Source organism: Trematomus bernacchii, unplaced genomic scaffold, assembly GCF_902827165.1.
Source record: "Trematomus bernacchii unplaced genomic scaffold, fTreBer1.1, whole genome shotgun sequence".
Taxonomy (NCBI): Eukaryota; Metazoa; Chordata; class Actinopteri; order Perciformes; family Nototheniidae; genus Trematomus; species Trematomus bernacchii.
This window is the reverse complement of record NW_022987705.1, coordinates 8,084,822-8,099,578: the sequence shown is the minus strand read 5'-3', so window position 1 is coordinate 8,099,578 and position 14,757 is coordinate 8,084,822.

Sequence of the window (14,757 nt, the reverse complement as noted above, 5' to 3'; positions counted from 1 at the left end):
GCCAACTGTCCAGAGAAATAAATACCACTCAAAAAAGAAAGAAATGGGCACATAAATTCAGGCTGTATTGCCAACAATTCTCTAAACAAAGTTAGGGTGTTTTCTGTATATGGACATATATTTGGTAATATATGTTTAAACAGTGTGATTCACAGTGATCACACACAGTCTCTCTTGTACACCTGCTGTCCACCTCACACACAACCTGCAGTGCCGTGTGTCCTCATCTCTGCCAGCTCAGAGAAGCATAACAGTGTTACAAATGAAGTAGCTTACTGACTGGTGCCTGTTTTGAGTTTACCTAACGTCTACCTAGCGTTTACCTAACGTCTGCTGCCTATATATGGGCATGTGTGTACTGCAGCACTGACTGGTAAATTACCCCTTTGGGTGACAGAGTAAGCGAGCGGCAGAAAGGAAAGGGGAGGTAAAGGCAGAGAAAGAGAGGGAGACAGAAAAGGCTTGACCCAGACAGACATGAAAACAGAAAGACGTGCAAACTCAGACATGCACTTGTTTGACTTGATAAAATGACCGGAGCCCTGGTGAATATCAGGCCAAAGGTCTGGGTAGACTCGACTTTCACAACAGATCTGTGCCAAATAATTACATCTGCAAATATCAAGTCTACAAGCCCCATTCACACACCTCTAAAAAAACAAGTTACCATGGAAATAATGTATCTGTCACTGGACAGGTGGGTGAAGTCAGGTGCATGATGGGTCCATATGGGAATAATTTGTTTCTTCAGGTTATTAGTCAGCATATTTGTCACAGTGACCTATCACCAGTGAGCCAATCTGACTTTATAAGAGTTTAGACATGCAGGCCAGTTTCACCAGGTTCACCATAATTGTTGTAAATGAAAATGAAGACCTAAGCACATTGTTCATATAACCGAATTTCCACGCTGCGGATCAACAAATGTGTATCTTAGTCTTTTTTATTTATTATGTTTTATAAAAGTCTTACAGTTTTATACAGAATTGACCCTGGATCTGCCTTAGGCGATCCAATTAAGATCCTACTAAACAGCCACTACTTCATAACCTACTATCATTTTTTTGTGACAGTAGTTTATAAATGTGGTTTAGTATGGTTTCAAGGGACAGTCTAAAATAATACACACTTATATAGAATTTTCAGCTGTGTTGCTCAGTTTAAAACATTTGTTAGACAAGTAATGAAAAAGTTATGCAATAAGTTATTAGTTACATTACTTGGATGAAATGATTTAAATGTTTTTTAAAAGTACTCTGTTACCTATTACCTTTCAGACGTAAACCTTTCCAACACTACAGGTACATTTAAATCCTTTATTTCACATAAATCAACAGTTGTATAACACTGATGGAGACATGTGTCCTTCACTCTTTAGAAAACACACTCGCTAACAGGAGTGCTTACATTTCTAGCAGTGGGAGAAGAGAGAAGTTTGTCCTTGTAATAGTTATCAGGATGCTTGTTGAGCACTAAATAGCATCTTGTTGTGATCGCATTAATCTCTGCATGCAGTATTCCCTTTTATACTTGAGGCTGTAGGCTACCATGTGCATCATTGGAGGCACGTTAGAGCCCTTATCCTGCCCAGAAACAAAGATGGGTCAACAACCGCTGACAATGAGTTACTGGCAGTGGCTGAATTTAGGAGAACACAGAGGAAAACCCAGCAAAGGCAATTGTGGACAGGCCTCAGTTAGTAGTGATCCCACATGTTGCAAACCATTTCAACTGAAGACGGTAAGCATTTGCTTAAGTGGCTTAATTAAGTAATTGCAGTAGAATTACATCATGTTAGCATGGGAACACTTACAATCCCCAAAAGTGCGTTTTCCTCGTACTTTCACTTAGACAAAGGAGAATATACCAATAGTGTATTTGTACAAAGGCACATAATCGCATACGTTTTATATCACAAAATGTGTGACACCAGATGAGTTATGCACTACTCGCAGGCCCCTTCCCATGACTCATAACGACCCTCAGCATGAAGGGGGGGCTTCTCTTCCCTGGAGGCTTGAAACAACACCAAAAAAACAGCGCCTTACATAAACACTGCAGCACTGTAGCCTACAGCGTGGACTATCCATCAGTGTGCAGCACAGAGAGAAAAAAGGACTGAAAGACATGAGGGATACAGGAAAAAGCTGGGTTAAGATGTCATGAAGTGCAGAGTGAGAGGCCTGAGAGGTCGCAGCACTTGTGTGTGAGAGAGAGAGATTCAGAAAGTGATTGTGCAGGAATGTCGCAGTCACACATTCTCTGCAGCGAGGCTGTGAACTCAGCATAAATCAGAGGGTACTTTCTCTGTGATGTCAGGGACAGGATTTCAGATACCAGGACATGAAAATGATCTTCTTTCCTGACTGTGTGTGTGTGTGTGTGTGTGTGTGTGTGTGTGTGTGTGTGTGTGTGTGATGTGTGTGTGTGTGTGTGTGTGTGTGTGTGTGTGTGTGTGTGTGTGTGTGTGTGTGTGTGTGTGTGTGTGTGTGTGTGGTGTGATGTGTGTGTGGTGTGGTGTGTGTGGTGTGTTGTGTGTGTGTGGTGTGTGTGTGTGTGTGTGTGTGTGTTTTGTGTGTGTGGTGCTGTGTGTGTGTGTCTGTGTGTGTGTGGTGTGTGTGTGTGTGTGTGTGTGTGTGTGTGTGTGTGTGTGTGTGTGTGTGTGTGTGTGTGTGTGTGTGTGTGTGTGTCAGATGTTTCGTGTTGCAGGCACGCTGATGAAAGAGGAGTGATGAGGTCAACACTAGACCTCATGCCAGGCGCCCTCTGATGTGACACACGTAAACACACGTCATTTTTTAAATATTCATAGAACATTACCTAGTGCATATGTACTGTATGTATGTCAGCACATGCAGAGGCACTCGTTCAATTATGGTTTTGTAAAAACTGTACATTTAAAATCAGCATTTTATGACCATCTTTATATTCTTATGCGATTCACAACATCTTCTCTTATTAGATAAAAATAAACACACAGAATCACTGATATTGGAATGATAATAACATCTACAAATGTTCCCACCATGTATTTTAATGGTTGTTTTTCCCCAATTAAAAATTTTTCGTCAACGTATAACAATTTAAGGGACCATTCCTCTTAAAAGATACTCTGGGGTATGCACAGCCAAAGAGCTAGACAGGTGCAGGGTCAAAACAATCTAAATTAAGACAAGAATCATACAAAAGACTGCTCCCAGTTTAATTTAGCTTCTGAGAAAATATCTTTAATAAAAGTTCAGCTTTTAAAAAAGTGTGCAAAACGACTGTCTTATTGATGGCTTAAGAACCAAACCTTGTATGTTCAGATAGTTATATTAGATCCTTGTTATTAGAGATTTAACATAGTCATTAATCTTTCTTAGAGATGTGTTGTAGTCAAAGTTTCCTAATGTGCCTCATTACGTGTAATCAAAATCTATCAAAATCATCTTTGGAGACCTTCATCACATGCTCAACACAAACGGCCTGTCCCATATTGATTTACTTTTCTCCCTTCTTCCTTTCTTGGTTTTCCTTTTGTAACCTCCTGCCCTTTTCCCTGTTTCACCACATTCAGTGGCAGACGTTTATATTGCAGAAGTAGAGCCAGTGCCAGGACTGTAATCCATCCAGAGTCATGCATGGGTCAATCCTAAAGCAGGCACAAAGTCCAAACTGATTGAAATGTAACATCCCAGCAACAGGATCCCCCATCATGCACTCTGAGGTCAGTCAGCTCCCCGTTTAGTGAGTATCACCCCCCCAAAGACCCCGCCGATGAGCCCATCCCTGTCATCACCACACCATCAGCACCGAGACAAGCAGATGGAGGCAATTTGGACGCGGAAATCATCGTTCTCCTGCTGACATCATCAGAGGGGGTCAGATAGACAGCGGGCTCATCTATCTTCCTGCATGATCAGATAACGTTTTACACCCATATTAATGTGTGCGCTGAAAACTCGATGCGACCTCCACTGATGCAGTTCACGTCCATCAGTTGTCTAATGGAGTTTGGTGCAGATGCTGTGATTGGTTACAATGATTAGTTGCAGAGTTCTGGCAACTTGAAGAAGAGGAATGAGTGCACTTCTATGGCTTTGTTTAAGTCTGAAACGACAGAGTTAAGTCAGTGTGTGTGAGGCCGTGTTCACACCAATCATGTTTTAAATTATATGACTTTCTCTCTTGGCTCTGTTCATTTAGTCAGGTGCTAAACATGCCAATCAATGTGTATCCACACCACCTGAACACATAGCTCTTGGTCCTTTTCCAAGTGACCTGTGGGGCACTTCGTGAGCAGTGAGAACATAATTGTAGCAGCTACAGGAAATTGACCTCCAACTCACCATTTTACAGGCATAAGGGGGCAGGCTCTGACATTTGATAGCCAGGTATTACTCACGCTGTAAAATCGAGTGTAATATGCTTCAAGAGACTCATATAAATCTTTTTTTTGTGGAAGGTGAAATATAATATAAGAGGTCAAAGAGATCCATCATGCTGCAAGAGGACAAGTGACAACTACACTGTTCAGAAAAATAACATGTAAGTCCAGTTTTGTTTGCAACTGGAGGGATTTGACTCTTTACAATTATAGGCACGTTGAGTGCAAAGAAAATAAACTGTAGGTGTGAGTGTGCTTTATCAAAGAGGGGATATGAAAATATGATGTGTCAGCAGGAGTAGTTTGGTATTGTTTCATGAGCAGAGCGACACAGATGGATTTGGGCTAATCCGATGAAGAGCCCACTGTAAGCCCTCTTCACCTCCAGAGTGAAGAATGACCTTCTGCTTGACTAACAGCAGAGTAATGCAACATTGACATAAAATATACGAGCAGTGAGAGAATGATTAAACATTTAAAAAAACACTCCTGTGATAATGGATTTAAGTGTTTAATAGTAACCGTTTCTAAAGTCATATTAAAACTGCACTCACCTTTTATTTATTTATTTATTTAAAGGCAAAGTACAACTTTCTTCAATTAATATGCAGGGTCATTTTAATAATACTCTTTCATCTTTGGCTGCAGCCTCCAGCAATAATAAAAAGTAATATGAGACCACCAGATGTCTGGTTAACATGCCTTTTTGCTTTATTACATCACAAGGTATACATGTCTGTAACATTACACAGCACTGAGGTTATGAGAACAGCAGTCATAGGATTATAAATAATATGTTATATGTGCCATCAATCCATAGTCTATCATGATGCATAATATATACAGTCACAAAATGAAGTCTGTAACTACATAATTTAATAATGACTGAAAGGTTCAATAAAGCACACACATACGTTTGATCCCAGAGGAGTACTACACATTGTGATATACAACAGCATGTAACTAACACACAATCAGAAGGGAAATAACTTCTTTATTATTAGCTACACTAAATATCCAGACGTTTGTATGTCACTGCCTTAGCCTAGACCTCAGACTGATTGATAGATACTGTATATTTATTTTCTTGTCATGCCCACAATATGCCAAACAATATGCCAAACATTCACGAATTTACAGGACAACATAAATACACTTGCAGTAGTCAAACAATTCATCAGATTTCTTACAATAAATATCTCCTTCCTTATCAAATTATTCTGCCTTCTCCTCCAAGCTTTGCAGATAAATCCTGTTCCAAAACGTTTCCCATCAAGATTTGTATTATCATCCAGCAAAACATCTCAAAACTGATGATTGATAAAAAAAGGACATAAGGAAGACTGTACACTATACGCAATATATACTGTACATTAAAACAGAACAAACACCAAACAGCAGCTTGTGAGTTGCATGTAAATTAAAAGTGTGATTAAATGTAAGATTATTAATGTTTTTGCAATGTTAAGCTCGGTACAAATGAGCACAAGAACAGATCATTTTAATAGGGAGGGGGACTTTTGTTTTTATAAATGTATTCTGCAGCTCCACTGCGAGACATGCTGCATTCTACACAGTGGTACTTTATACTCCCTCTGTCAGCAGGCCTGCTCAGTAACTGCTGACTCTGTGGACTCGTACATGAACCAAGTGGCCCGCATGTGTCAGCTTCTTATCGTAATGATTAATGCCGTCTAAATGCCACCGCTGCAGTGGACAGGTGGCAGGGCCCGAGGGTCCGTCACTCAGGACATTAAACAGTTGAACAGTCTCTCACCATATCGTGTCCACAGAGTCCAGATTGAACACATTACTCACATTACTCATATGCATCATTTAAGCACAAAAGTCGAAACATTTTAGTTGGCACGGAAAGCCGTTTCGATTTCTGTTTTATTATTTTCTTAACTACTGTGAGAACGTTACAATTAGACTTTACTTTTGATAGGATTGTATTAACGAACCCTTTGAAACCGAGTCCATGATGACTGAAATGAGAAACTCTTGATAACAAATGAATGGCCCGTAGCTGTGGGGGAATGTGGAGCAGGACCCCCGCTGCTCCAGTCCTCCCTCCAGCCATTTCAACAGATAAGAAGCAGCTGAAATGTGTGCACGCTATAAAAAAAAGTGCTCTGGGAAAATGCATGCATGCTTTCTTGTATAAGTAGGTTGAGTATGGATGCAAATTAGAGGCCTAATTATTCAAATTTGTACAGCTTATTCTAAACCAGACAATAGAATGTAACAATAAAAAGACAGTAAGTGAGACAAAAGACAGACAGTATATCCATGAAAGTAAGAATAAACACAGATTTTACAAATATTAAAATGAGAGAATAAGGCAAATTTAAAAAGCGAAAGTCATTAATTATAGGCCAAATTAAATGAGTAGGTTTCAGCTGCAGCTGATCTCTTACTGCTCTTGGTAGTGAATTCAGTTTTTTCAGCATAGTATGAACAAAAAGCTGCCCTCTCTATTTTCTTGTACATTTAATTGTGTGTAGTAATTTAAAGCCCTAACAGTTGGCAGAATATATTGTGGATTTGCTTTGGTTTTATCAGAATGTGGACTTAGGTTTTAGGGATGAAAGAAAATCCATAGACCAGCTTACTTATTCATTGCTAAAATGTTTCTGCACATTCAACAGTCAGAGTCAGAAGTAACATTATTTTTATTTTTATAAAAATAGCTATACTGTTAGCAAAAACTGTGCCTTTCTTTTATTCTCGCTTGTGGTTTTGAGTAACTGTCCTGTGACGGTGCCCTTTACCTCGTTACCTGTATCCTCAAGTCTGTTTCTTGACTGCTGTTGCTCTTTTTTTGAAGCAGCTTGTCCATGTTTGACATGTGTTATCATGTCTCAAAAACCATTTCTCTTGGTATATACAATGAGGTTTTGCAGGGTTTTTATTTTTGCTCAAATCAGGCAACAGTAAGTAGATTTAGTAAATCGAGTGAAATAGATAAGTATAACTTTACATAAAGGCCAAATAGAGTAACTGAATTACAATAAAATTGAGTCAAATGGATTTTTAAAAGTCTAAGCTCTAACTCTTTGTTTTTTTTGAGGGGGGATGCCCCTCTTAAAAGCCTCATAACATTAGCATCCATGCGTTGGAGCCAGACAGCATTACGGTGGAAAGACTGTGTGTGTGTGTGTGTGTGTGTGTGTGTGTGTGTGTGTGTGTGTGTGTGTGTGTGTGTGTGTGTGTGTGTGTGTGTGTGTGTGTGTGTGTGTGTGTGTGTGTGTGTGTGTGTGTGTGTGCGTGCGTGTACACAGTAATTTCAGTCACTATGCAGGAAAGAGAGGGGTGTGTTTTCTCCTCATTGTTAGGTTACTATAGCATCTGCTTAAAAAAGTGAGAAGAAACATTGAAAAAAGAAATTGGCTTCACGAAAATATTATAAGAGGAATCGAGTGATCATGACAGAAGTAAAGAAAGATGATTATGCTATCGAAGTGAGCTGATAAAGTTTGACTTCTACACAGAGGGCAAGTGAGCGAGGGCATGTATCTAATAACGTTATTAAAAAAACGATGTTATATTCATACATTCATAGCTTGACAGATGACCTAATGCAGCAATTACAATTATCTCTTCCCAGTCTGATAGTCTGAGCCTTGGACTACATGAGATTGAAAACATAAACATGAAACTCACGTGTGTGTGTGTGTGTGTGTGTGTGTGTGTGTGTGTGTGTGTGTGTGTGTGTGTGTGTGTGTGTGTGTGTGTGTGTGTGTGTGTGTGTGTGTGTGTGTGTGTGTGTGTGTGTGTGTGTGTGTGTGTGTGTGTGTGTGTGTGTGTGTGTGTGTGTTCAGTGTGTGTTCAGTGTGTTGCCAGTGCATGCCACAGCCATGACTGTAAAGTGTCTGCTCTTTGAATCACATCCAAAACGCAACAGGAGAACGTAATCACTCCGCAGAGAGAAAGCGAGTGAGATGTGGAGAGAAAGATGTGAGACACTTGGACCGAGCTGCCACTCAGACTTCTGGCAGCACAATTTATGAGCTCTGCTTGTGGCGCATACCTGCACTGCGTCCTCGCTCCTGACCATACATAGAATCAGACACAATCAGGCAGCCATGATATAAATATTGAGTTGAGACATTTTGGCAGCTGAAACTGTGACCTAAATGCTAAAACTATGAGCAGTGCTGAGAGTGTTTCTTAGAGGTAGGAGAGAAAATACAAGTAATGAAGTTACCGTAATCTTTTTATAGATATGTGAGCCGTCTGCTCGACTGTGCCATTAATCATAGACATCTTTCACTGGCTTGAAACTTGAGTTTGATGTACGGTGTTACACGTTTACTCTGGGAAGTTGTTTTGGGGGGATTCTGGTGGGCAACAGTGGCCATGGAGATACTTTGTCCTTATTGCTTATATCGTTTGGTTTCCTAGAGACACCTTTTCCCTTTGTTAGAGTCAAACATGATCTCTAATGCTTTAATTCACACTTTGGAGGGTTGCATATACTTACAATTCATTCTCCAACCTCAATTATAATCCTGTTTGAGTTCGATGTTCCTTTATACTGGAAACAGTTATTGACATTGCAATAAATCTTATCTTCTAAAAGTTCAGTTTAAGTGTTTGTTTTAGAGAGGTGATTCAACGTTATGATCATTTTAAAGGCTGAGGGTTTAGTGCTGCTAAATTGTATTGTTGTATACTGACAGGTGTTTATAATATTTAAATAATCCAACTAATTAGAGGGGACATAAAACTTGCTTATAATACTGTGAAAAGAAACAGCTAACAGTGATCAACAGCAGTTCTTGGAATATCACCAGTTATTGGGAAATAAGTACGGTACGTAGTATAAGTACTATAAGTATAGTATAGTACAGTAGAGAACTGTATAGTATAGTTTATATGTCTTACTTGAATACTCGATTCTGATTCGAGACATCCCAGATGTTGTTAACAAACCGTTGCTAAGTCAGATGTGCTTCCATATCAATCTGCAAAATGAAGTCCTTAAAATGTAACTTCAGCTGTAGACAACAAACATTTCTCCATCAGAAAACAAAATGTCATATGTTTTGAATATTGAAAAAGCAAAACTTTGATCAGTGCTGTCATTTTAAGTTACTATGGCCCCAGTACCAGCTGTTGTACGCAGTAGAACTGATGATTTCTGTCTCAGTCGGTATTCCTTTTTACCCCCTCGATGCACATTATCCCATCCATAAGTACAGTTCAACCTGGACTTTGTATCTTTTGATTTGTAGATCACACAGGATGGACATTTTCTGCACATCTCCATAGGAAACAGCTGTTGGCACTTCATTAAAACATGTTAACTTCATTGCTCATTCGGGTCTAATAGACTGCCTCTTTAAATGTACTCCATATATTTATTTATTATCCGGCTGGAGGTTGTAGAAGAGAAAAGCCAGGGGAGACTCGTAGTTGTCTTCTCATCATGTGTTCAGAGACAGAGCTTAATTATCTGCGGAGGTCCCAATAGACTGGAGCCAAAACCATTACCTCACTGCACTGTGGGAAATGTCCGAACAATGTACCTCCACTGCGGTTTAATTCAATCATGTTTCCCCTCTGTCGGTGTGTGATAGGGGTTCACATGGGTTGGGATTCCCAGTGACTCTTAAAGTGACAATCACATCAAAAGTATCAATCCTAGTGGACATAAAAGGTGACTGAAACGTTTTTAGGTAACTCTTTCATGGAAAATCAAGGTGTGTTTCCTTTGGTTTCATAGCTGTTACAATGGAGGCCCATATCAAACATTTACTAAAACATCTTTAGAAGCTTCTCAAGCTAATTTCTGCAGCATAATTCACTCATCAAAAACACAATGTTTGATATCTTAATTAAAGCAACAACCTGCACCGTTAGAACTGAAAAACAGTTTCTATTATAAACCGCCGTTGATTTAATACTTTATTGTTGCATACTCTTACCCAATATGGCAGTGCTATTCACCATTTGTTGTTTTCACTTTTTGCCAGCAGGAATTACATTTCGGGTCCAACTATAATTTGTCTAAAGAGGAACTTTCTTATTTTAGAACATTGTGCACAGAATGAAGCACTCCTCGCTACAAAAAGAAAGATACATTCTTCTAGAGGTGGAAAAACCATCATGATTGTGAGCCTCTAGTATTTTCAGATTGTAGCATTTTTAAGAACAAACGCCACTTTGTATGTATTACTATTGCTTACATTTAACAAAATGACTGAAGCTGGATTTTCCCCCTCCAATTGTAACAATACAACATCATCTAAAGTTTGTGATCCAGCGCTAAAGGAGACAAAAGCACATTCATTTAAATAAACCTCTACATATTTTTTTGTTTGTTTAACAAATACTTGGTGCTAAATCACAGCCAACATTTACGTTTTCCAGACTTAAATATGGTGAGTTTTCCACATTTGGTATATATACTACGTGTATAGGGCCTCAAACTTTTGACACTTGATAAAGACCTGGGTCTTATGAAGTTTAACTTTGATTAAGCCTCAATTAAAACAATTGTCCGACACTGAATCTGAGAGTGGTTGATTGAAGTCATTGGTCACGATCAGACTGCTCCTTTATGCAGAGAGCCTACATTGATGGGAAATTCAACTTCAAGGGTTTATGAGTTCCTGATTGTTAATATGAACCTCATTGCTTGCTCAACATCTTACATAAGAGGGACTAACAGTAACATGCCTGCTTCACACGATCTGCCCTCCTCTGAAGTATGACAACGTTTCTGCAACAGGTACTGAAACAGATTTCACCTATGTCAAACCACAGAGTCCCATTATGAATGTTTGACTCCATTTAGAGAGAGTATTGGCTTACAACACGCACTGTACTGTACGGGGTTAGGGGGGTGGCAGCGGAGACAGGAAGAGATGATGTCACTGCCCGGGGAGTATCTCTGAATCCCCCCCGACTTGGATGTTTAATTTACAGCATATTAGTCAAAGTGATACCATATTGTCACCTTTGACCTACTTAAATGTTTAATGTCTGTTCGTGGAAGAATATATGGCACTGAACATGACTCTGGTGTCCCCTACATGCAGGGTAACATGACTCAGCTGCGTCGCTGTCACACCTTCTGCTCAACCCCAATTTGTCACCACCACTGCCATCTAACTGTAACATGCTTTTTGCTATTTTCGAAACTTTTCATGCTGTTAGCCGAATACATTTTAGCCAAAGCTGCAAACACAAGAATAATATAATAGCATAAGAAATGATGTTTTACATTTTTTAAAAGATGACAGCAGAGAGATTACAGGAAATGAGGCGAGAGAGGAAGGATTCAACAAAGGTCAACAAACAAATTAGAAATGGGGATCTTTCATTACACGGTCAGCATCCTCATAAACCCAGAAGACCCCAAGATGGCCCGAATACTAAAACTGAAACTCCTCCATGTTTCTGCAGGTTTCTTTCCACCAGCACTGTACATTATAATATATTTTGTTTTTATTAGTACTCTACTTAAGTGCATCATTGAGTTTTTTTTTAAAAGACATGTATTTTTTGTGCCTATATTGGGCAGTTAACGTGGTAAATATAGACAGGAAATATGAAGGGAGAGACAGGAAAATGACATGCACAACCACATGAACTCAAGCAGGAACGCTGCTGTTCTTTTACACATTTAATAGGAATGGAAATATTTTGAGAGATATTATAGTTCAACTTCTTTCATTGGACAACTGTATGCACCAGTTTATGTGCAGACTGAAACCTTCACATTACACCTACACTCTGAAAGAGATGATGTAAGTTGATGTGTGATGACAACACCGAATACGGAACAATCTACAATGATTCAACACAAGATATTAAAATGTCAACTACATTGAGATGTCACAGAATTTCTTCAAACTAAACATGCATGCTGTGTCACAGCCTCTCTTCTGATTGTAGAGAATGCAAAAGACAGAGAACATGAATCTTTACTCTGCCAATGATCTAGAAAAGCTGGATACTATATAATAATACTGTATGATTTATGCACCCCTCCCTGAGGACCCAGAGCAGCATGTTGATGTAATAGCTTCACGTCCATCATGGTACAGACAGAGGACTGTACACAGCAGCATAAACAGCATGGTGCGTGCAAAATATGAAATAAACAGTTTATTTTATTTATCGTCATCAGCCGTGGCAACAAATGTTTTAAGAGGCAGGAGAGTGACAACGCACTACAACAGCACTTTGTAATGCTCTGTATGATGGAAATGTGGTGTGAAGGCCAAAGAAAAGACAGGATGTCGGGTGTTGTGACAGTGTCATGCTGTCAAAGAGTGGAGCTCAGTTAAAACGCTCTCAGCTCTGACAAATACTAGCTGAGGTAGGAGTCATCATCATACATGTGAAATTGCTAAATGTTAAGTCCTTAAATACATAAGTTGATTTTAAGATGACTTATGTCTATACTGGATGTGGTGACTTAACAGTGGGGATATTTATTGTGCTTACTGTAGTTGTGTCAGGAATTAAAATACATGAAAAATGTAGAACTTGTTTCCAGCAACGTTTTTTGTGGTTTGTATGCTCATTCTAGGAAAGAGAGATGCAGGATGACAGGGAGAATGATGGGGTGACTTGCACCAAAGGGCCTATGGCGGAGGATTTGCCAACACAAAATTATCATATGTGCCTTTTTAACATAAAATCCTCTTAATTTTTTTAATATCACAGCTATTGTAGTTATAAATACTGGCAACTTATCACAACAACCCAATGGTGCAGTAAACCAATTGTGATTTCCACTAATACTATCCCTGTACACCACCTGATGGTATTTGGGTAAGTGTGCATCATGTGTGAGTTAAGTTGAGCAATATGTGGGGTAGTCACATGTTCACCTCATTGCTCAAACACCTCTATCTTGTTTTTTAGCATCTTACGCTCTGTTTTTCATATATTTCATTCTAAACACCACATTTTTCTCATCTAAATTTGATAATATTTTGTTAAACATTTAAGTAAATATTTGCTCTATACTGCGTAAGGGGCACCGAACAAAAGGATATAATCTTATCACAAAACAATACAAAGCCGAACAAACATGTTGTTTTAGCGATGGCGCTTTGTGAACTCTGCTCATGACTATCTGCCACGTGCCGCTGCTTGTTATTTAAAGACAAATCCTCAGTAACGGGGGTTAAACCAACACTCAAACAGTAATGAGGAGAACAAAAGATGGGAGAAGGTGCACAGATAGTGGGAGACAAACAGGGCCTCCGGGATAACCACCTCCGTCTAATCATCACCAGCTCCGTGTACATTTTTGGCTGCAGCCCAAACGGGGAATACTTACATTAACCCTGTAGTCCATCCACCGTAAAAACAAACACATTAGTCAGCCAATCTCTGACTCTCCGCCCTTTCACATTACCCACAAATGTTAGCGTTGCTGAGCTTTTTCCTGCCCACCATGCCTCGCCCTTCCTCGCTTTTTTCTGCCATCATCGGGCTATCTCGCTTTCACCTTTTCACCCTCAATGCTGGAAGCTGGATGAAGCAAAGACCTCATAGTTTTCACAGACTGCACAAGCGGTAAGGAATAGACTGCATCATATCTAGATCCGTCCCAGGTTGTATATGCACCCTTATCACTCCATTTAGGATCTTAAGGCTCTTCTTAGATTTAAATGTGTGTGATTATCCTGATTTACAATCAAGCTTTTCTGAATGTTGGCCAAGTTGCAGGGATTTTTTTCTCCTTAGTTGCTTACCAGGTAGGCTTTCCTTTCAGGCTGTATGCAAGTCTTACATTCTGCAGCTGAATAAGCCAACACTAAAGGTCTCAGAACAAAAAGAAAGTGCCTAAAGTCCAAAAGCTTATGAAACCCAATTTCCGAGTCGTGCAACAATAACCTTTATTTAAGATAAAACATCAATTTGCAAGGTTCGCAAAGGTGTGACAGTAGGACAGGTTCCAACTTCTATTTCCCAGCTGCCTATTTTTTTATTTTTCAAACAACTACTTCCACTACATCACGCTTTTTGTGTGCACAAAGAAGAGTAACATCATGAATTCCTTCATGGAGACGCTTTGATTCATACTGCCTTCAGTTATTGTCTTTTGGTTCAGACTCAAAACCTCAGATGGGGTTGAAGTACACATTGTAAACTTAATCCAAAGCATGGCCTAACCATAGCAATTTATAAAGCATTTCATTGGTAGAGTTTGGTGGGAGTAGTTTACAGCCTATGTAGAACTGCTGTTTAAGGAGATACGTTTAAGCAAAACAGTCCCAGCTTCTTTCTGTGGGATATTGTGACCTTCTTTTAAACTCTGAAAAACAAGAAAACATTCTCTCATAACTACATTTTCCGAGTATTTCCTCAATACAATCCCTCAATTCTTCGCAGCTTTAAAACAACCCCATGCTCAG